This window comes from Arachis hypogaea, chromosome 11 (genome assembly GCF_003086295.3).
Source record: "Arachis hypogaea cultivar Tifrunner chromosome 11, arahy.Tifrunner.gnm2.J5K5, whole genome shotgun sequence".
Classification (NCBI taxonomy): Eukaryota; Viridiplantae; Streptophyta; class Magnoliopsida; order Fabales; family Fabaceae; genus Arachis; species Arachis hypogaea.
In genome coordinates this window covers 107,827,876-107,852,424 of record NC_092046.1, presented here as the reverse complement: position 1 = coordinate 107,852,424, position 24,549 = coordinate 107,827,876, and the positions used below count along the sequence as shown (strand labels likewise).

The following is a 24,549-nucleotide window of genomic DNA, read 5'->3' as shown; positions in this document are numbered from 1 at the left end:
CTATTTTTTTCACTGCTTTTTCTTGCTTCAAGAATCATTTTTATGATTTTTTAGATCATCAATAACATTTCTCCTTTTCCATCATTCTTTCAAGAGCCAACAATTTTAGCATTCATAAACAACAAATTCAAAAATATGCACTGTTCAAGTATTCATTCAGAAGAACAAAAAGTTTTTCCACCACATCAAAATAATTAAACTATTTTAAAATTCAAAATTCATGTACTTCTTTTTCTTTTTGTAATTTAAAAACATTTTTCATTTAAGAAAGGTGATGGATTCATAGGACATTCATAACTTTAAGACATAGACCCTAAGACACTAATGATCATGTAATAAAGACACAAACATAGATAAACATGAAACATAAAAATTCGAAAAATAGAAAAATAAGGAACAAGGAAATTAAAGAACGGGTCCACCTTAGTGATGGCGACTGGTTCTTCCTCTTGAAGATCTTATGGAGTGCTTGAGCTCTTCAATGTCTCTTCCTTGCATTTGTTGCTCCTCTCTCATGACTCTTTGATCTTCTCTAATTTCATGAAGGAGGATGAAATGCTCTTGGTGATCCACCCTTAGTTGTCCCATATTGGAACTTAATTCTCCTAGGGAGGTGTTAATTTGCTCCCAATAGTTTTGTGGAGGAAAAATGCATCCCTTGAGGCATCTCAGGGATTTCATGATGAGGAATTTTCTCATGTTCTTGTCCATGAGTGGAATCTCTTGTTTGCTCCATCCTTTTCTTAGTAATGGGCTTGTCCTCATCAATGAGGATGTCTTCCTCTATGTCAATTCCAGCTAAATTGCAAAGGTGACAAATGAGATGAGGGAAGGCTAACCTTGCCAAAGTAAAGGACTTGTCCGCCACCTTGTAAAGTTCTAGGGATATAACCTCATGAACTTCTACTTCCTCTCAAATCATGATGCTATGGATCATGATAGCCCGGTCTATAGTAACTTCAGACCGGTTGCTAGTGGGAATGATTGAGCATTGGATGAACTCCAACCATCCCCTAGCCACGGGCTTGAGGTCATGCCTTCTTAGTTGAACCGCCTTCCCTCTTAAATCTCTCTTCCATTGAGCGCCCTCTTCACAAATGTCTATGAGGACTTGGTCCAACCTTTGATCAAAGTTGACCCTTCTAGTGTAGGGGTGTGCATCTACTTGCATCATTGGTAAGTTGAATGCCAACCTTATATTTTCCGGACTGAAATCTAAGTATTTCCCCCGAACCATTGTAAGCCAATTCTTTGGGTCCGGGTTCACACTTTGATCATGGTTCTTGGTGATCCATGCATTGGTATAGAACTCTTGAACCATTAAGATTCTGACTTGTTGAATGGGGTTGGTGAGAACTTCCCAACCTCTTCTTCAAATCTCATGTCGGATCTCCGGGTATTCACCTTTTTTGAGCTTGAAAGGGACCTCGGGAATCACTTTCTTCTTGGCCACAACTTTATAGAAGTAGTCTTGATGCACCTTTGAGATGAATCTCTCCGTCTCCCATGACTCAGAGGTGGAAGCTTTTACCTTCCCTTTCCTCTTTCTAGAGGTTTCTCCGGCCTTAGGTGCCATAAATGGTTATGGAAAAACAAAAAGCAATACTTTTACCACACCAAACTTAGAAGGTTTACTCGTCCTCGAGCAAAAGAAAAAAGAAGAGAGTAGAGGAAGAAGAAATGGAGGAGATGGAGGGGGGTAGTGTTTCGGCCAAGGAGGTGAATTAGTGTATAAGATGTGTGAAAATGAAGGAGTGAAGATGAGTTTATATAGGAGTGGAGAGAGGGTATGGTTCGGCCATGTATGGGTGGGTTTGGGAGGGAAAGTGTTTTGAATTTGAATGGTGAGGTAGGTGGGGTTTAAGAGGGATGGATGTGGATTGGTGAAGGGATTATGGAGAAGAGGGTAGGATTTGATAGGTGAGGGTTTTTTTGGGGAAGAGGTATTGAGGTGATTGGTGAAGAAGAGAGAGAGTGAGTTGAGGTTGGTGGGGATCCTGTGGGGTCCACATATCTTAAGGTGTCAAGGATTTCTCATCCCTGCACCAATTAGGCGTGCAAAATGCCCTCTGCTGCCAATCCTGGCGTTAAACGCCAGGTTGCTGCCCATTTCTGGCATTTAATGCCAGCTTCTTGCCTTTTTCTGGCGTTAAACGCCAGTCTGGTGCCTATTTCTGGTGTTAAACACCCAGAATGGTGCCAGACTGGGCGTTTAACGCCTATTCTGCTGCCCTTACTGGCGTTTAAACGCCAGTAGCCTTCTCCTCCAGGGTGTGCTATTTTTCATTCTGTTTTTCAGTTTGTTTTTGCTTTTTCAATGGTTTTTGTGACTTCACATGATCATCAACCTATAGAAAACATAAAATAACAGTGGAAAATAGAAATTTAACATAGATAAGTAAAATTGGGTTGCCTCCCAACAAGCGCTTCTTTAATGTCAATAGCTTGACAGTGGGCTCTCATGGAGCCTCACAGATACTCAGAGCATGAGGATGGCCTCTCAACACCAAACTTAGAGTTTGGTTGTGGCCTCCCAACACCAAACTTAGAGTTTGAATGTGGGGGTTTTGTTTGACTCTGCATTGAGAGAAGCATTTCATGCTTCCTCTCCATGGTTACAGAGGGAGATCCTTGAGCTTTAAACACAAGGGAGTCCTCATTCACTTGAAGGACCAATTTTCCTCTGTCAACATCAATCACAGCTTTTGCTGTGGCTAGGAAGGGTTTGCCAAGCATGATGGATTCATCCATACACTTCCCAGTGTCTAGGATTATGAAATCAGCAGGGATGTAGTGGTCTTCAACCTTTACCAAGTCATCCTCTACAAGTTCATAAGCCTATTTTCTTGAATTGTCTGCCATCTCTAGTGAGATTCTTGCAGCTTGTACCTCAAGGATTCCTAGCTTCTCCATTACAGAGAGGGGCATGAGGTTTATGCTTGACCCTAGGTCACACAGAGCCTTCTCAAAGGTCATGGTGCCTATGGTACAAGGTATTGAGAACTTTCCCAGATCCTATCTCTTTTGAGGTAATCTCTGCCTAGTCAAGTCATCTAGTTCTTTGGTGAGCAAGAGGGGTTCATCCTCCCAAGTCTCATCACCAAATAACTTGGCATTTAGCTTCATGATTGCTCCAAGGTACTTAGCAACTTGTTCTTCAGTAATATCTTCATCCTCTTCAGAGGAAGAATACTCATCAGAGCTCATGAATGGCAAAAGTAAATTCAATGGAATCTTTATGGTCTCACTGTGAGCCTCAGATTCCCATGGTTCCTTATTAGGAAGCTCCTTGGAGGCCAGTGGACGTCCATTGAGGTCTTCCTCAGTGGAGATGACTGCCTCTTCCTCCTCTCCAGGTTCAGCCGTGTGAGTTATGTTGATGGCCTTGCACTCTCCTTTTGGATTCTCTTCTGTATTACTTGGAAGAGTACTAGGAGGGAGTTTAGAAACTTTCTTGCTTAGCTAACCCACTTGTGCCTCCAAATTTCTAATGGAGGACCTTGTTTCAGTCATGAAACTTTGAGTGGTTTTAATTAGACCAGAGACTACAGTTGCTAAGTCTCTCTGTCTGTTGCTGAGAAGATGATGGAAAAGGTTTGCCATTGCTAAACCTATTTCTTTCACCATTATTGTTGTTGAAGCCTTGTTGAGGCCTCTGTTGATCCTTCCATGAGAGGTTTGGATAACTTCTCCATGAAGGATTATAGGTGTTTCCATAGGATTCTCCCATGTAATTCACCTCTTCCATTGCTGGGTTCTCAGGATCATAAGCTTCTTCTTCAGATGAAGCTTCTTTGGTACTGACTGTTGCTGCTTGCATTCCAGACAGACTCTGGGAAATCATATTGACTTGTTGAGTCAATATTTTGTTCTGAGCCAATATGGCATTCAGAGTATCAATCTCAAGAACTCCTTTCTTCTAACTTGTCCCATTATTCACAGGATTCCTTTCAGAAGTGTACATAAATTGGTTATTTGCAACCATTTCAATGAGTTCCTGAGCTTCTGCAGGCGTCTTCTTCAGATGAAGAGATCCTCCAGTAGAGCTATCCAATGACATCTTGGACAATTCAGATAGATCATCATAGAAAATACCTATGATGCTCCATTCTGAAAGCATGTCAGAAGGACACCTTCTGATCAATTGCTTGTATCTTTCCCAGGCTTCATAGAGGGATTCACCTTCCTTCTGTCTGAAGGTTTGGACTTCCACTCTAAGCTTGCTCAATTTTTGAGATGGAAAGAATTTTGCCAAGAAGGCATGGACTAGCTTTTCCCAAGAGTTCAGGCTTTCTTTAGGTTGTGAATCCAACCATGTTCTAGCTCTGTCTCTTACAGTAAAGGGAAAAAGCATAAGTCTATAGACCTCGGGATCAACCCCATTGGTCTTGACAGTATCACAGATTTGCAATAATTCAGCTAAGAACTGATGAGGATCTTCTAATGGAAGTCCATGAAACTTACAATTCCGTTGCATTAGAGAAACTAATTGAGGCTTAAGCTCAAAGTTGTTTGCTCCAATGGCAAGGATTGAGATGCTTCTCCCATAGAAGTCAGGAGTAGGTGCAGTAAAGTCACCAAGCACATTCCTTGCATTGTTGGCATTGTTGTTGTTTTCGGCTGCCATGGCTTCTTCTTGTTTGAAAAGTTCTGTTAGGTCCTCTATAGAGAGTTGTACTTTAGCTTCTCTTAGCTTTCTCTTCAAGGTCTTTTCAGGTTCAGGATCAGCTTCAACAAGAATGCCTTTGTCCTTGCTCCTACTCATATAAAACGAAAGGAGAAGAAAATATGGAATCTTCTATGTCACAGTATAGAGATTCCTTGAGGTGTCAGAGGTAAAGAAGAATATAAGGAGAAGGTAGAGAAGAAAGAATTTGAACTTATGAAGAGGGATAGAGTTCGAATTGTACATTGAGGAGGAGTGTTAGTCCATAAATAGAAGGATTTGAGAAGAAGGGAAGAGTTTTCGAAATTAAAGTAAAAAGATTTTGAAATAATTAAAAGAAATTTTGAAAATTTGGTAAATGATTTTCAAAAACTAAGATTGGGAAAGAAATTAAGTGATTTTTGGAAAAGATTTTGAAATTAGAAATAAAAAAGATATGATTGAAAATTACGTTTGAAAAAGATGTGATTGAAAAGATATGATTGAGAAGATATGATTGAGAATCAAATTTAAAAGAAGAAATTTTTTAAAATTAAAGTTGATTACTTGACCAACAAGAAATTAAGAGATATGATTCTAGAATTAAAACTTTTGATCCTTTCTTAATAGGCAAGTAACAACTTGAAAATTTTGAATTAAATCACTAATTGTAGCAAGGATTTTCGAAAATAGTAATAAATAAAAAAATTGAAAAGAAATTGATTTTGAAAAGATATAATTGAAAAGATATGATTTGAAAAAAATTTGATTTTGAAAAATTATGAAATTTGAAAAAGATTTAAATTAAAAACAAAATCTTCCCTCTAGTGTCCTCCTGGCGTTAAACACCCAGAATGGCATCCATTCTGGCGTTTAAGGCCCAAAATGCTACCTTTTTGGGTGTTTAACGCCCAGCCAGGTACCCTGGCTGGCGTTTAAACGCCAGTTTTCCTTCTTCACTGGGCGTTTTGAACGCCCAGCTTTTTCTTTGTAATTCCTCTGCTGAATGTTCTGAATCTTCAATTCTCTGTGTTATTGACTTAAAAAGACACAATTTTAAAAATTTTTTGAATTTTTAAATGATGAGAAACAATAAAAAATGCAACTAAGAACAAATAAACAATGCATGCAAGACACCAAACTTAGAAGTTTGTATACTAAGGACTATAACAATTTGAAAATGCATGTAAGAAACAACAAAAGACACAAAATAATCGAAATTAAAGATCAGAGCACTGAAATCATCAAGAACAACTTGAAGATCAATGAAGAACATAATGCATATATTCGAAAAAAATGCAAGAAGAATAAAGACATGCAATTGATACCAAACTTAAAAATTGACACTTGACTCAAACAAGAAACACAAAATATTTTTGGTTTTTATGATTTTATAAATTTTTTTGTGATTTCTCGAAAATTATATGGAAAAAGAGAAAAAAGGACTTCAAAATTCTTAATGAGAATTCCAGGCATCATGCAATGTTAGTCTAAAACTCGGTCTAGGAATTAGACATGGCTTACTAGCCAGCCAAGCTTCCGTGAAAGCTTAGGTCCAAAACACGAGACATGGCCAATGGCCAGCCAAGCTTTAGCAAATCATTACGTTCAACAGCAAGATTGATAGAAATCAATAAGCTCTTGTGATGATAAGTTGAAACCTCGGTCTAAAAGATTAGACATGGCTTCACAGCCAGCCAGACTTTAACAAATCATCATGAAACTCTAGAATTCATTCTTAAAAACTCTGAGGAACAAAATAGAAATAAAAAAAAAATATTTTTTTTTGAAATTTTTCGAAAATTAAAAGGTAAAAAGCTTAAACATAAAATAAATTTACCTAATCTGAGCAACAAGATGAACCGTCAGTTGTCCAAACTCGAACAATCCCCGGCAACGGCGCCAAAAACTTGGTGCACGAAATTGTGATCATCAATGGCGCCAACAGCTTGGTACGCACAATTGTAATCTCAACTCTTTATCACAACTCCGCATAACTAACCAGCAAGTGCGATGGGTCGTCCAAGTAATAAACCTTACGTGAGTAAGGGTCGATCCCACGGAGATTGTCGGCTTGAAGCAAGCTATGGTCATCTTGTAAATCTCAGTCAGGCAGATTCAAATGGTTATGGAGAATTGATACTTAAAAGATAAATAAAACATAAAATAAAGATAGAGATACTTATGTAATTCATTGGTAAGGATTTCAAATAAGTGTAGGAAGATGCTTTGTTCCTCCTAAACTTCTGCTTTCCTATTGCTTTCTTCCAATCATTCATACTCCTTTTCATGGCAAGCTTATGTTGGGTTTCACCATTGTCAATGGCTACCTCCCGTCCTCTCAGTGAAGATGGTCCAAATGCCCTGTCACCGATCGGCTAATCAGTTGTTGGTTCTCGATCATGTTAGAGTAGGATCCATTGATCCTTTTGCGTCTGTCACTACTCCCAACACTCACGAGTTTAAAGCTCGTCATAGTCATCCCTTCCCAAATCCTACTCGGAATACCACAGACAAGATTTAGACTTTTCGGATCTCAGGAATGCTGCCAATTGATTCTAGCCTATACCACGAAGACTCTGATATCATGGAATGGAAGGCTCGGTTGTCAGGCGAGGCAACCATGCGTCATGAGTCAGGAGGCTAAGGGATACGCACTCAAGCTATTGCAAGTAGAACAGAGGTGGTTGTCAGGCACGTGTTCATAGGTGAGAATGATGATGAGTGTCACGGATCATCACCTTCGTCAGGTTGAAGAACGAGTGTATATCTTAGAGAAGAAGTAGGCGTGAATTGAATAGAAAAATAATAGTACTTTGCATTAATTCATGAAGAACAGCAGAGCTCCACACCTTAATCTATGGTGTGTAGAAACTCTACCGTTGAAAATACATAAGAACAAAAGGTCTAGGCATGGCCGAATGGCCAGCCTCCAAAAGCGTGAACATACAAGTTCCAAGATGAAAAGTATGATCAAGTGTGTAAAATACAATAGCAAATGGTCCTATATGTAGAAAACTAGTAACCTAGGGTTTACAAAAATGAGTAAATAATGCAGAATCCACTTTCGGGCCCACTTGGTGTGTGCTTGGGCTGAGCATTGAAGCTTTCACGTGTAGAGACTTTTCTTGGAGTTAAACGCCAGCTTTTGTGCCAGTTTGGGCGTTTAACTCCAGCTTTTATGCCAGTTCTGGCGTTTTGATGCCAGAATTTCTATGCTGACTTGGAACGCCGGTTTAGGCCATCAAATATCGAGCAAAGTATAGACCATTATATATTGCTGGAAAGACCAGGATGTCTACTTTCCAATGCAATTGAGAGCGCTCCAATTGGGCTTCTGTAGCTCCAGAAAATCCACTTCGAGTGCAGGGAGGTCAGAATCCAACAGTATCTGCAGTCCTTTTTCAGCCTCTGAATCAGATTTTTGCTCAGGTCCCTCAATTTCAGCCAGAAAATACCTGAAATAATAGAAAAACACACAAACTCATAGTAAAGTCCAAAAATGTGATTTTTATTTAAAAACTAATAAAAACATAATAAAAATTAACTAAAACATACTAAAAATATACTAAAAATAATACCAAAAAGCATATAAGTTATCCGCTCATCATCCACTCCTGATTATAGGTCTTGGCATATGGATCATTATTAGGGTTTTTAAGAGCATTTCTCATATAGTTGACCTGTTCAGAAGGAAATTGAGCATAATCATAATTCTCACCTTGCATAGAGCTACCAGTCATGTCATAAGGAGCCTCTTGAGGTGCATTATGAGTATTAACAACTGAAACCTACATCCCACTCAATTTTTGAGTAATCAAATTCATCTGTTGAGACAAAATTTTATTCTGAGCAAGAAGAGCATCAAAAGCCTCTACTTCTAAAATGCCTTTCTTCTGATGGGTCCCAGAGTTCACAGGATTCCTGTTAGATGAGTAGAGATATTGGTTGTTAGCAACCAACTCAATAAGCTCAGTAGTCTCCTCTGGTGTCTTCTTCATGTACAACGAACCTCCTGCAAAATTATCTAAACACATTTTGGACATTTCACATAAGCCCTCATAAAAGATATCCAGCTGAGTCCATTTAGAAAACATGTCTGGAGGGCATTGCCTAGTCAGTAGCTTGTATCTCTCCCAGGCTTCATAGAGGGTCTCACCATCTTTCTATTTGAAGGTCTGAACCTCCACCCTTAGCTTAGTTAGCTTTTGTGGTGGGAAAAATTTAGTCAGAAATCCAGTGACCACCTTATCCCAAGTGTCCAGGCTCTCCTTGGGTTGAGAATTTAGCCATAGATTTGCTCTATTCCTCACAGCAAATAGGAAGAGCATGAGTTTGTAAACCTCAAAATTCACTCCATTCATCTTCACAGTATCACAAATCTGTAGGAAATTAGAAATAAACTGATTTAGGCCTTCCTGAGGAAGTCCATGATACTGACAATTTTGTTGCACAAGAGTGACTAGCTGCGGCTATAGTTCAAAGTTGTTTGCAGCTATAGGAGGCACCACAATGCTTTTCCCATAAAGATCTGCATTGGGGGCAGTATATGTGATGAGCGGATATTTTATATGCTTTTTGGCATCATTTTCAAATAGTTTTTAGCATGTTTTGTTTAGTTTTTAATAAGTTTTTATAGGTTTTAGTGATAAATTCACATTTTTGGATTCTACTATGAGTTTGTGCATTTTTGTACAATTTTAGGTATTTTCCGGCTAAAATTAAGGAGTGATAAGATGAGCAAAAGCATGGGTTAGGAATTTGATTATCAAAATGGAATTGGCGTTGTAAGTATAGTCCTAACCCAACAAATTGACCATCAATCAAATGTTACACAATACAAAACAAATATAAACCAAGAGTATTTAGCTCCCAGGTCGTTCCTCCCTAAGAATGCAATTGGAATGTTACTCTTTCAGTTGTGAGGGCAAAAAAAAAGGGTTTTACAATCAAAGAACAAAATATTAAAGGAACTTAAGAAACAAAAGAACTAAGGAATGATCAAAATTGTAATTAATGCAAGTAAAGAGATGAGGTCAAAAATAGTGAAAATGCTATAAATGCAAGAAAGAGCCTTGACTTGGGAATGAGGATCCGCGGAATCCTATCATTGCCATAACCACAACTATGGTAATTATCATGAGTTAATCTTGCTTAGTTAACCCCAAACATCGAGGAGTAAGTCAAGCAAGCATAATTGACCTTAATCCATAAGTCCTAACCAACTTACTAAACTAGTTGATAAAAGGCTAGCTTTAATGGAAACAAGAGTCAACTAACTCCCCAAGAATTACCACTAAATATCGGACATTATGACTCTAGTATCCTAGGAACTCAATTCCCAAGCCAAGGTGTGAAAATCTACTCAAATTCTAAGGTTGGCATTTTCACAAACACCTTGTGTGCATAAAAGTAAAACATGGGAATCGCAAATGGGAAACTATAACCAACTATCAACAAAATCAAATATAGAAAAGTAATCAAGCATAAAAGAAGCATGAAACGTAAAATTCATTGATCAAAACTTCAAGAAACACAAAATTGCAAATATGAACAAAGTAACTTGAACCAAAGGAAATTGAAAATAAAGACAATGTAATTAAAGAGAAATTAAAGAGTACTTACAATTAAAGATGATCAAAATCCAAAATTAAGCTTGCTATAAAATGCTACAATGGACATTGATAAACACTAGGAGAGCAATCTACTCTACTCCTACTCCTACTCCTAATTAACTATGCTAAAAATGTAAAAATGTGGCCTTCTACTCTAATGCCTTCACATGACTTCAATCCCCCTTGATATAGCACTTCCCAATCAGCATTGGAGCTTCCAAAACAGGGCCAAAGGCCCCCAAAATCGCGCAGCATGTGTTTTATTAATGAAACCACGTGCAGGGTCCTGTGCGTACACACACTTTGCTATTTTGGCTCTTGTGCGTACTGATGATTGGATTTTTGTGTGGTTTAGAATTCACAAATGAATTCTCGTTGCAAGTATAGTTTCTAAACCAACAAATAATTATTTCATGCAAACATTTGGTTGTCACAAATAACAAACCCCTAAGATAATAACGGAAGTATTCAAACCTCGGGTCGTTCTCCCTAAGAATTGCAACAAAGTGCTCTTGTTATTGGTTATGAAGTATGTTTGGGGTTTTTGGGATATTAGACAAGAAATATAAATGGAAAATGAAATAAACTAACAACTATGAAAGCTCTTGGCAAGGTTATGAGAATTGGAAGTCCTATCCTCATTATCCTCCTCAATTGTGATGAGAATTGTCCATTGCTACCACCTAGTTAACCTCTAACCATGGAGAAAAGTCAAGTGGATGAATTAACTTGATTCCATAAGTCCTAGCCAACTCCCAAGGGAAAGACTAGCTTTAATGGTATCCAAATCAATTAGCAACTTCTAATTGTCAAGCAACAAAGGAATTAGATAATTCAATAGTCACTAATTACTCTACCAAAGCCAAGAGGAACAAAATCTAACTCATAACTAAAAGAAGCATTTTAACAAACACATAGAAGGTAATAAAGGCAAACATTATTAATTGCAAGAATTAAAGAAATCTACAACTACAAAAGCAAGAGATTAACAATAGAAAGGCAAAACAATTATGAAACAACAAAGAACTTACCAATTACATTGAAGAAGAAATGTAGATCTACAAAAGAAAGTTCATAAACTACAACTAACAATACAAAGGAATTACAAGAGAAGAAGAATTCTACAACTACAAGAGAGCAATTAGGGAAGAAAAAGGAAAATTAGAAGAGGAGAAGAAGTAGATCTAGATCTAAAACCTAATCCTAATTCTAGAGAGAAGTGAGAGCTTCTCTCTCTAGAAACTAACTCTAACTACTTCTAAAACTTAAACTATGATTAATGATCAAAAGTATGTTAATTTTCTTTCAATCCTTGGCTTAAATTGCATAAAAAATGAGTTGGATTGGGCCCACAAGGCTTCTAAAATCGCTGGCCACGAGTTGCATTAAGTGAATCATGTGCAACCATCAGCGCATACACGTACAGTGCACATGCGTGCCCCTAAACACGATGCAACTATAGAAAATCTTATATCATTTTGAAGCCCCCGATGTTAGCTTTCCAACGGAACTAGAACCGCATCATTTGGACCTCTGTAGCTCAAGTTATGGTCGATTAAGTGCGAAGAGGTCGGCTTGACAGCTTTTGCAATTCCTTCATTTCTTCATGAGTTCTCCATTTCTACATGCTTTTTCTTCATTCCCTCAATCCAATCTTTGCCTCCTAAATCTGAAATCACTTAAAAAACATATCAAGGCATTTAATAGAATTAAGGTGAATTAACTTTAGCTATTTTAAGTCCTAAAAAGCATGTTTTCCCACTTAAGCATAATTAAAGGAGAATTTACAAAACCATGCTATTTCATTGGATACATGGGAGAAAAGTTGACAAAACCCTTTAAATTTAACACAAGATAAACCCTAAAAATAGGGTTTATCAACCTCCCCACACTTAAACAATTGCATGTCCTCATGCTAAGCCAAGAAGCATAAGAGAAGGTGTATGAACATTTATTCAATGTAAATGACCTAAATGCATCTATCTATATGAATGCAACTAAATGCAAAATAATTCTACCTACTTGGTTAAAAATAAATCAATCTCCAAGACATACATGCACAAGTAGGGCCAAGATCCTATAATGATTCATGAATCCTACCAATTCAAATATCAAGATGAAGTTCAAGTAGACTTGCAAGAAGAAAGCTTATGAAAGCCGGGAACAAGGAATTGAGCATCGAACCCTCACCGGAAGTGTTTGCACTCTAGTCGCTCAAGTGTATAGGGTCGATTCTCTCAATCCTCCCCTAATCATGCTTTCCAAGATTTGTTTTTATCTAACAATCAACATTTATTTCATGCATGCATACAACTATCATGAGGACTTTTCATAGGTTGTAATGGGGCTAGGGTCAAGGTAAGGATGCATATTTGGTCGAGTGGACTTGAAATTTGAATATTTGATTACCTTAAACTTCCCACCTAACCCATATAGCAACCTATACAATTCTAAACAAACCTAACTATCCATTCTTCACTTTTTCACATACTCATGCATTTTTTTCCTTGATCACAACACATATACATTGATTATTATTGAGTTTCACTTGGGGCATTTTGTCCCCTTTTTATTACTTTTCTTTTCTTTTTCTTTTCTTTCTATTTTTTTTTTCTTTTTCTTTTGATATCTACATATATTTTTATTTTTTTTATTTTCTCATTTTTTTTCTTTTTGCAATAAAGTATATACAAGAGTATCAATGCATATGGTTTTACATTTAATTAACACATGAGCATGTACCCAATTCTCGATATTTACAACAAAAACACAAAACTACCCTTTTCTCAACCAATGTCCCAAGTTTTTCCACATTTGAATGATACACACTCACACTAGCCTAAGCTAATCAAAGATCCAAATTAAGAACATTTATTGTTTTTTGCTTTAAGGCTTGTAATGTGCTAAAATTATGAACAAATGGGTTAAGCGTAGGCTCAAAGTTGCTAACAATGGATGATAAAAGGTAGGCTATTTGGGTAAGTGAGCTACATGAAATGATGTCCTCAATCATATAAATGCATGTCTACACAAAATAATGGACATAAAGAATCAAACAAATCAAGGATTGCAATCATAGAAAGAGAATAATGCACACAAAAAGGGAAAATAAGTGGTTATAAGATGTAACCACACAATTAGGCTCAAATCTCACTAGCTTGTGTTCTTAGCTCAAAAACCGTGTTCCAAAATATATTCTTTCAAGCAAGTTCAACAAAAAGTTTTCAAATTGGTACGGTGCCTTAAAAACAGGTTCTTGGAAAAGAAATCATCACCCTAACCAAGTAGTCCTAATCATAAAAAGAAGTGGCAAAATATGTACAAATTCTAACTAGCATGCAATCTAACATGTAATGCAACAACTAACTAACAAAGAAGATCAAGAATTGGTGTTGAGAAAGGAATTGTTACCCATGGAGATCGGTCGGACGACCTCCCAACACTTGAAGATTGGACCGTCCTCGGTGCATGCAAAGAAGAGCAATGTGGACGGGTTGCTACAACTGATGAGTTTCTTCAAAAGGTTGTGCGGATGACTTATTTGTTGCCCCATTTAAAAGCTTTTCCTTTCTCCCTTCTTTGTGGCCAACCTAAAAGGAGAGAAAAAGAAAGAAAATTAAGCCTACAACAAAGATATCAAAGCAAATAGAATGTAGGCTGGGGCTAATGCCAAACAAGAGTAAAGTTCTCTACTATATGGTAGCTACAACATGTAAGGGAGAAAATAATGTAAGCTAAGGCATATTATTAAACTTGATGCAAGAGTAAAGTCAAAGCATGAAGAGCATATTGAGCATCAAGTTCAAATAAGAATTGACAGAAACAAGATTAGTGATAAGCATGAAAGCAATTGGTCCCATCCTAACTCAATGATAATGAGGCACAAAAACAAAGAATAATGAATGAGGAAGGACTAAAGCACTAATCTTGTGTGTGGAACAAATATGACCATTAATGTTAAACAAGTCACGAAGCACCAAAACAATACAAGAGAGTCTCAACAATTGAGTAAGAGAATTCAACACCATTATTAAAATAAGAAACTCGAAAAAAAATAAAGTAAAACCAAGATATAAAAACAAAAACAAAATGTAAAGAATAAAAGTATGTGAATTCAATGGACAAAAGAAAATGGAAGATGAGAAAAAAACTTTTTTTTTACCGACGCGGACGCGTCATACACGCTTACGCGCCGATGCGCAGTTTGGCAGAGGGACGCGTACGCGCCAGGTGCGCATATGCACGGGTTGGTTTGTGCCTTAGGCCCAATGTTCGCACAATGCAGGCCTAACTCTCGGGAAAATGTACCAGGTATGCAGGTGGTGCGAGCGACGCGGACGCGCCAGGTGCGCTCACGCGTCGATTCGCAAAACAGCGTAAGGGCCCGTACGCGCCAAGTGCGCGCGCGCGCAAGTCGGGTCAGGCCTGGGGCTCAGTGTTGGCTCAAGGCGCGCATAAATCTCTGGAAAATGTACCAGGAGCTGCGAGTGGCCTATGGACGCGTACGCATCTAGTGCGCGCACGCGCGCCCCTTTTTTTTGAAATATTAAAACAGCTAAGAAAAATCTCCCTAACAGTACCTACAGCTCAGAACTGATCAAAAATGTAAAATTACAAAAATCTTTTTGACTTTTGAAACTTTACCAACTACTAAACAAGCAAAACTTGCATGGCAAGCAACTAATAACCAAATCATTAAAACAATCCTATATGAAGAGAAAAACTACCTATAATGGTAACTCAATCATATATTAATCAAAGCTATAAGAGAGTGGAAAGAGTTTACCATGGTGGGGTGTCTTCTACCTAGCACTTTTATTTATTGTCCTTAAGTTGGACTTTTGATGGGGTCCTTACTATGGTGGCTTATGCTTGAATTCATCCTTGAATCTCCACCAATGTTTGCATTTCCAACGACCACAGGGATCCCAAATTAGGCGCATAAAGCCTTCAAGAAAGTTCGAGCAAGTAACAAGACCCCAAAGTTGATGGTAGTCCATGTATATTCCGGGGTCCCATACTTTGTTTGTCAACCCCCCTTATTCTTGATTTTCATGCTTCCAATAGGATGACAAACTTATTGAATTCTCTTTGTAACTCCTTCTCATCATCCTAATTCCATTGACTTGAATTCCACTCCACCTTTGAATCCTAAAATTTGATTTTCTACCCACTATGTACCTTGATTCTTGTTGCCAACCAACATCCAACTCTTTTCTACTTTCTAACCCACAAATAGTTCTAAGTTGACCATCCGTTTCTAACAATGCATATTGATATGGGCCAAGGAAATTAAAGGATGAGATGATTACCCACTCAATTTGTGGTTTGGATGGTGGCTTAGTGGTGCACGAAATTGTGATCATCAATGGTGCCAACAACTTGGTACGCACAATTGTAATCTCAACTCTTTATCACAACTCCGCACAACTTACCAGCAAGTGCACTGGGTCGTCCAAGTAATAAACCTTACGTGAGTAAGGATCGATCCCACGGAGACTGTCAGCTTGAAGCAAGCTATGGTCATCTTGTAAATCTCAGTCAGGCGGATTCAAATGGTTATAGAGAATTTGATAATTAAAAGATGAATAAAACATAAAATAAAGATAGAGATACTTATGTAATTCATTGGTGAGAATTTCAGATAAGTGTATGAAGATGCTTTGTTCCTTCTGAACCTCTGCTTTCCTATTGCCTTCTTCCAATCATTCATACTCTTTTCCATGGTAAGCTGTATGTTGGGCATCACCGTTGTCAATGGCTACATCCCGTCCTCTCAGTGAAAATGTTCCAAATGCGCTGTCACCGCACGGCTAATCATCTGTCGGTTCTCGATCATGTTGGAATAGGATCCATTGATCCATTTGCATCTGTCACTATGCCCAACACTCGCGAGTTTGAAGCTCGTCACAGTCATCCCTTCCCAGATCCTACTCGGAATACCACAGACAAGGTTTAGAATTTTCGGATCTCAGGAATAGCCCCCAATAATTCTAGCCTATACCACGAAGGTTCTAATCTTAGATTAGAAACCCAAGAGATACACATTCAAGCTTGTTTGCATTGTAGAACGGAAGTGGTTGTCAGGCACGCGTTCATAGGTGAGAATGATGATGAGTGTCACAGATCATCACATTCATCGAGTTGAAGAACGAATGAATATCTTGGAATAAGAATAAGCTTGAATTGAATAGAAAAACAATAGTACTTTGCATTAATTCATGAGGAACAGCGGAGCTCCACACCTTAATCTATGGTGTGTAGAAACTCTACCGTTGAAAATACATAAGAACAAAAGGTCTAGGCATGGCCGAAAGGCCAGCCTCTCAAAGCGTGAACATACAAGTTCCCAGATGAAAAGTATGATCAAGTGTGTAAAATACAATAGCAAAAGGTCCTATTTGTAGAAAACTAGTAACCTAGGGTTTACAGAAATGAGTAAATAATGCAGAATCCACTTCCGGGCCTACTTGGTGTGTGCTTGGGCTGAGTATTGAAGCTTTCACGTGTAGAGGCTTTTGTTGGAGTTAAATGCCAGCTTTTGTGCCAGTTTGGGCGTTTAACTCCAGCTTTTATGCCAGTTCTGGCGTTTTGACGTCAGAATTTCTATGCTGACTTTGAACGCCGGTTTGCGCCATCAAATCTTAGGCAAAGTATGAACTATTATATATTGCTGGAAAGCCCAGGATGTCTTCTTTCTAACGCAATTGAGAGTCCGCCAATTGGGCTTCTGTAGCTCCAGAAAATCCACTTCGAGTAAAGGGAGGTCAGAATCTAATAGCATCTGCAATCCTTTTCAGCCTCTGAATCAGATTTTTGCTCAGGTCCCTCAATTTCAGCCAGAAAATACCTGAAATCATAGAAAAATATACAAACTCATAGTAAACTCATAATAAAAACCAACTAAAATATACTAAAAACATACTAAAAACAATGCCAAAAAGCGTGTAAATTATCCGCTCATCACAACACCAAACTTAAATTGTTGCTTGTCCCTAAGCAACTGAAAATCAAATAGGATAAAAAGAATAGAATATACAATGAATTCCAAAAATATCTATGAAGATCAGTCTTAATTAGATGAGCGGGGCTATTAGCGTTTTGCTTCTGAACAGTTTTGGCATCTCACTTTATCCTTTAAAGCTCAGAATGATTGGCTTCTATAGGAACTCAGAATTCAGATAGTATTATTAATTCTCCTAGTTCAGTATGTTGATTCTTGAACACAGCTACTTTATGAGTCTTGGCCGTGGCCCTTTGCACTTTGTTTTCCAGTATTACCACCGGATACATAAATGCCACAGACACATAACTGGGTGAACGTTTTCAGATTGTGACTTAGCTTTGCTAGAGTCCCCAATTAGAGGTGTCCAGAGCTCTTAAGCACACTGTTTTTGCTTTGAAACACGACTTTAACCGCTCAGTCTCAAGTTTTCACTTGACACCTTCACACCACAAGCACATGGTTAGGGACACCTTGGTTTAGCCGCTTAGGCTAGGATTTTATTCCTGTGGGACCTCCTATCCACTGATGCTCAAAGCCTTGGATCCTTTTTATTTTACCCTTGCCTTTTGGTTTAAAGGGCTATTGGCTTTTTCTGCTTGCTTTTCTTTTTCTTTCTTTTTCTCTTTTATTTTTTTGCCATTTTTTTTCTGCAAGCTTTACTATTCACTGCTTTTTCTTGCTTCAAGAATCATTTTTATGATTTTTCAGATCATCAATAACATTTTTCCTTTTCCATCATTCTTTCAAGAGCCAACAATTTTAACATTCATAAACAACAAATTCAAAAATATGCACTGTTCAAGCATTCATTCAGAAGAACAAAAAGTATTGCCACCACATCAAAATAATTAATCTGTTTTAAAATTCGAAATTCATGTACTTCTTTTTCTTTTTGCAATTAAAAACATTTTTCATTTAAGAAAGGTGATGGATTCATATTCATAGCTTTAAGGCAAAGACACTTAGACACTAGTGATCATGTAATAAAGACACAAACATAGATAAACATAAAGCATAAAAATTCGAAAAACAGAAAATAAAGAACAAGGAGATTAAAGAATGGGTCCACCTTAGTGATGGCGGCTAGTTCTTCCTCTTGAAGATCTTATGGAGTGCTTGAGCTCCTCAATGTATCTTCTTTGCCTTTGTTGCTCCTCTCTCATGACTCTTTGATCTTCCCTAATTTCATGAAGGAGGATGGAATGCTCTTGGTGCTCCACCCTTAGTTGTCCCATATTGGAACTTAATTCTCCTAGGGAGGTGTTAATTTGCTCCCAATAGTTTTGTGGAGGAAAATGCATCCCTTGAGGTATCTCAAGAATTTCATGATGAGGAATTTCCTCATGCTCTTGTCCATGAGTGGGATCTCTTGTTTGCTCCATCCTTTTCTTAGCGATGGGCTTGTCCTCATTGATGGGGATGTCTTCCTCTATGTCAATTCCAGCTGAATTACAGAGATGACAAATGAGATAAGGGAAGGCTAACCTTGCCAAAGTAGAAGACTTGTCCGCTGATGAGCGGATAATTTATACACTTTTAGGCATTGTTTTTAGTATGTTTTTAGTATATTTTAATTAGTTTTTATTATATTTTTATTAGTTTTTAAATAAAAATCACTCTTCTGGACTTTACTATGAGTTTGTGTGTTTTTCTGTGATTTCAGGTATTTTCTGGCTGAAATTGAGGGACCTAAGCAAAAATCTGATTCAGAGGCTGAAAAATGACTACAGATGCTGTTGGATTCTGACCTCCCTGCACTCAAAGTGAATTTTCTGGAGCTACAGAAGCCCAATTGGTGCGCTCTCAATTGCGTTGAAAAGTAGACATCCTGGGCTTTTCAGCAATATATAATAGTTCATACTTTGCTCAAGATTTGATGGCCCAAACAGGCGTTCCAAGTCAGCTTAAGAATTCTGGCGTTTAACTCCAAAACTGGCACAAAAGCTGGAGTTAAACGCCCAAACTGGCACAAAAGCTGGCGTTTAACTCCAAGAAAAGTCTCTATACGAAAATGCTTCAATGCTCAGCCCAAGCACACAACAAGTGGGCCCGGAAGAAGATTTCTGCATTAATTACTGATTTCTGTAAACCCTAGGCTACTAGTTCTCTATAAATAGGACCTTTTGCTATTGTATTTTCATCTTTGAATTATCTTTTGTTCATCTTTGGATGTGTAGTTCTTAGATCATGGAGGCTGGCCTCACGGCCATGCCTAGACCTTGTTCTTATGTATTTTCAATGGTGGAGTTTCTACACACCATAGATTAAGGTGTGGAGCTCTGCTGTTCTTCATGAATTAATGCATTACTACAGTTTTTCTATTCAATTCACGCATACTTCTTCTCTAAGATATCACTTGTTCTTCAACTTGATGAATGTGATGATCCGTGACACTCATCATCATTCTCACCTATGAACGTGTGCCTGACAACCACCTCCGTTCTACCTTCGATTGAGTGTGTATCTCTTGGGTTTCTAATCTAAGATTGGAACCTTCGTGGTATAAGCTAGAATTATTGGCGGCCATTCCTGAGATCCGGAAAGTCTAAACCTTGTCTGTGGTATTCTGAGTAGGATCTGGGAAGGGATGACTGTGATGAGCTTCAAACTCGCGATTGTGGGGCGTGTGACAGACGCAAAAGGATCAATGGATCCTATTCCGACATGATCGAGAACCGACAGATGATTAGCCGATGTTGTGACAGAGCATCAGGACCATTTTCACTGAGATGACGGGATGTAGCCATTGACAACGGTGATGCCCAACATAAAGCTTACCATGGAAAGGAGTATGAATGATTGGAAGAAGGCAATAGGAAAGCAGAGGTTCAAGGGGAACAAAGCATCTTCATATGCTTATCTGAAATCCACCAATGAATTACATAAGTATCTCTATCTTTATTTTATGTTTATTTTCATCACCTTAAACTCCATAACCATTTGAATCCGCCTGACTGAGATTTACAAGATGACCATAGCTTGCTTCAAGCCGACAATCTCCGTGGGATCGACTCTTACTCATGTAAGGTTTATTACTTGGATGACCCAGTGCACTTGCTGGTTAGTTGTGCGGAATTGTGACAAAGTGTGATTCACGTTTGAGAGCTCCAAGTTTTTGGCACCATTGCCGGGGATTGAACGAATGAACGAACAACAATTTCGCATTTGTTTCCGGTAACAACCGTGCCAAGTTTGGTCCGGCAACAACACCAAGTTTTTGGCGCCATTGCCGGGGATTGTTCGAGTTTGGACAACTGACGATTCATCTTGTTGCTTAGATTAGGTACTTTTCTTTTTATTTTTCAGAATTTTTAAGAATGAATTCTAGAGTTTCAAGGTGATGTTCTTATCATCACAAAAGCTGATTGATTCTCATCAATTTAGCTGCTGAATGTAATGTCCTGCTGAAGCTTGGCCAAACACGTCTAATCTTTTTAGACTGAAGCTTTAGACTAACATTGCATGATTCCTGGAATTCTGATTAAAAGTTTTGATTCTCTTTATTTTCTTTACCATATAAGTTTCGAAAATCACAAAAAAATTTATAAAACCATAAATATCAAAAATATTTTATGTTTCTTGTTTGAGTCTAGTATCAATTTTTAAGTTTGGTGTCAATTGCATGAATTTCTTCTTCTTGCAATTTTCGAATTTATACATATTGTTCTTTATTGATCTTCAAGTTGTTCTTGATAATTTCATTACTCTGATCTTTAAATTCTCTTGTTTTGTGTGTTTTGTTGTTTCTCATATGCATTCTCAAATTGTTAGTGTCTCCTATATGAAAATTTTTAAGTTTGGTGTCCTGCATGCATTGTTTATTTGATCTTAGTTGCATTTTTATTGTTTCTCATCATTAAAAATCCAAAAATATTTTCAAAATTGTGTCTTTTCAAGTCAATAATACAGAGAATTGAAGATTCAGAACATTCAGCAGAGGAATCAAACAGAAAAAGCTGGGCGTTCAAAACGCCCAGTGAAGAAGGAAAAATGGCGTTTAAACGCCAGCCAGGGTACCTGGCTGGGCGTTTAAAGCCCAAAAAGGTAGAGATTTGGGCGTTAAACGCCAGAATGGTGAATGGGCATTTAACGCCAAGATGACACTAGAGGGAAGATTTTGTTTTTAATTCACATTTTTTTCAAGTTTTCATGAAGATCCTCATCAGTTCTTAGCTGAATTCTTGCAAATCTGTGACACTGTCAAGACCAATGGGGTTGACCCTGAAGTCTACAGACTTATGCTCTTTCCTTTTGCTGTAAGAGACAGAGCTAGGACATGGTTGGATTCACAACCTAAAGAAAGCCAGAACTCTTGGGAAAAGCTAGTCAATGCCTTCTTGGCAAAGTTCTTTCCACCTCAAAAATTGAGCAAGCTTAGAGTGGAAGTCCAAACCTTTAGACAGAAGGATGGTGAGTCCCTCTATGAAGCTTGGGAGAGATACAAGCAATTGATCAGAAGGTGCCCTTCTGACATGCTTTCAGAATGGAGCATCATAGGAATTTTCTATGATGGTCTGTCTGAACTATCCAAGATGTCATTGGATAGCTCTACTGGAGGATCTCTTCATCTGAAGAAAACACCTGCAGAAGCTCAAGAACTCATTGAAATGGTTGCAAATAACCAACTCATGTACACTTCTGAAAGGAATCCTGTGAATAATGGGACAAATCAGAAGAAAGGAGCTCTTGAGATTGATACTCTGAATGCCATATTGGCTCAGAATAAAATATTGACCCAACAAGTCAATATGATTTCTCAGAGTCTGTCTGAAATGCAAGCAGCAACAGGCAGTACTAAGGAAGCTTCCTCTGAAGAAGAAGCTTCCTCTGAAGAAGAAGCTTCCTCTGAAGAAGAAGCTTATGATCCTGAGAACCCAGCAATGGAAGAGGTGAATTACATGGGAGAATCCTATGGAAACACCTATAATCCTTCATGGAAAAATCATCCAAATCTCTCATGGAAGGATCAACAGAGACCTCAACAAGGTTTCAACAACAACAATGGTGGAAGAAACAGGTTTAGCAATGGCAAGCCTTTTCCATCATCTTCTCAGTAACAAACAGAGAATTCTAAGCAGAGCCACTTTGACTTAGCAACCATTGTCTCTGATTTAATCAAAACCACTCAAAGTTTCATGAATGAAACAATGTCCTCCATTAGAAATTTGGAGGCACAATTGGGTCAGTTGAGTAAGAAAATTACTGAACTCCCTCCTAGTACTCTCCCAAGCAATACAGAAGAGAATCCAAAAAGAGAGTGCAAGGCCATAACCACATCTCACATGGCCGAACATGGAGAGAAGGAAGAGGCAGTGATTCCCACTGAGGAAGACCTCAATGGACGCCCACTGACCTCCATGGAGTTCCCTAATGAGGAACCATGGGAATCTGAGGCTCATTCTGAGGCCATAAAGATTCCATTGAATTTACTTTTGCCTTTCATAAGTTCTGATGAGTATTCTTCCTCTGAAGAGGATGAAGATGTCACTGAAGAGCAAGTTGCTAAGTACCTTGGAGCAATCATGAAGCTAAATGCCAAGTTATTTGGTAATGAGACTTGGGAGAATGAACCTTCATTGCTCATCAAAGAACTGGATGACTTGACTAGGCAGAGATTACCTCAAAAGAGACAGGACCCTGAAAAGTTCTCAATCCCTTGTACCATAGGCACCATGACCTTTGAGAAGGCTCTGTGCGACCTAGGGTCAAGCATAAACCTTATGCCTCTCTCTGTAATGGAGAAGCTAAGGATCATTGAGGTACAAGCTGCAAGAATCTCACTAGAGATGGCAGACAATTCAAAGAAACAGGCTTATGGACTTGTAGAGGATGTCTTGGTAAAGGTTGAAGATCATCACATCCCTGCTGATTTCATAATCCTAGAGACTGGGAAGTGTATAGATGAATCCATCATCCTTGGCAGACCCTTCCTAGCCACAGCAAAGGCTGTGATTGATGTTGACAGAGGAGAATTGATCATTCAAGTGAATGGAGACTCCCTTATGTTTAAAGCTCAAGGATACCCCTCTGTCACCATGGAGAGGAAGCACGAAGAGCTTCTCTCAATACAGAGTCAAACAGAGCGCCCACAGTCAAACTCTAAGTTTGGTGTTGGGAGGCCACAACCAAACTCTAAGTTTGGTGTTGAACCCCCACATTCAAACTCTAAGTTTGGTGTTGGAAGGTTCCAACATTGCTCTGAACATCTGTGAGGCTGATAAACCCATATTTCATGAGTTCTTTTGTGCTTAATTTGAGTGATTTATACAACTCTTCACCTACTTATTCACATTAATTGCATGGTTTTACTTTCCCTTCCTTATTATGTCATATTGTGAAAAACATGTTTCATAAGCTTTAAAATCAATTAATTTAATTACCTTTATTTCCATTCGATGCCGTGATTAGTGTGTTGAGTAGTTTCAGATTTTCTAAGGCAGAATGACTTAAAGGATGAAAAAGGAAACATACTAAAATGGAAGGAGGAAGCAAAACGGAGCTTTAAGGAAACTGGTATCCACGCGATCGCATGGATGACGCGATCGCGTGCCAAGCACGAATCAGCAGCGACGCGGCCGCATGACTGACGCGACCGCGCGCCTTAAGCAGAACGCATATGACGCGGTCGCATGACTGACGCGACCGCGTGGCAAGGAAAGGCTCCAAATGACGCGACCGCGTGACTCACGCGGACGCGTGACAGGGGCCACGTATCAGAATTTATAGAATGCGCCCCCAGCGAATTCTGAAGCCCTTTTTAGCCCAAATCCAAGTACAGACAGCATAGACCAGAGGTTATAAAGTGTGGGAATGCATCCATTCAAAGAGAGCTCGCATATTTTTACCTTTCAATGATTTAGATTTAGTTGAGAGGGAGATCTTCTCTCTCTCTCTTTTAGGATTTAGGATTTCTTCTTGTTTTAAGAGTAACTCAGGATCCCAGGTTTAATGTTCTTTTATTTTAGTTTTACTTTTATTTATTTATTCCAACATTTGAATTGATTATTATAATTTGATTTACGAATTATTCCATGTTACAGACAGTTATTTGAATTAATGATAATTGAGGTATTTTTAGTTTATGATTATTCTCTTTGATTTAAGTCACCATTGCTTCCTATCTAAGGATATTTTTTATTGCAGCAATTTTACTTTTTCCCCTTTTGGTTCTGGTTAAGAATTTAGTAACTCAACAGTTATTAAACTCAACATAATTGATAATCGTTATCTTGCTAATTGAGCTGAACTTAAGCAATCCTAACCTTTTCTTAGGAAATAATTAG

The 24,549-nt window shown here is 38.2% G+C and overlaps 3 non-coding genes across 3 annotated transcripts; 2 read left to right on the top strand and 1 right to left on the bottom strand.

Moving 5' to 3' along the window:
- Positions 1-4,114: 4,114 nt before the first annotated feature.
- On the top strand, positions 4,115-4,222 carry LOC112725351 (small nucleolar RNA R71). The gene has a single exon (XR_003164465.1). It is a non-coding gene; the product is annotated as a small nucleolar RNA R71 (small nucleolar RNA).
- A 4,514-nt stretch (positions 4,223-8,736) lies between these two features.
- LOC112725645 (small nucleolar RNA R71) lies at positions 8,737-8,844 on the top strand. Its single transcript, XR_003164739.1, has one exon. It is a non-coding gene; the product is annotated as a small nucleolar RNA R71 (small nucleolar RNA).
- Positions 8,845-21,636: 12,792 nt separating this feature from the next.
- LOC112725962 (small nucleolar RNA R71) lies at positions 21,637-21,744 on the bottom strand. The gene has a single exon (XR_003165038.1). It is a non-coding gene; the product is annotated as a small nucleolar RNA R71 (small nucleolar RNA).
- Between the last annotated feature and the right edge of the window lie 2,805 nt (positions 21,745-24,549).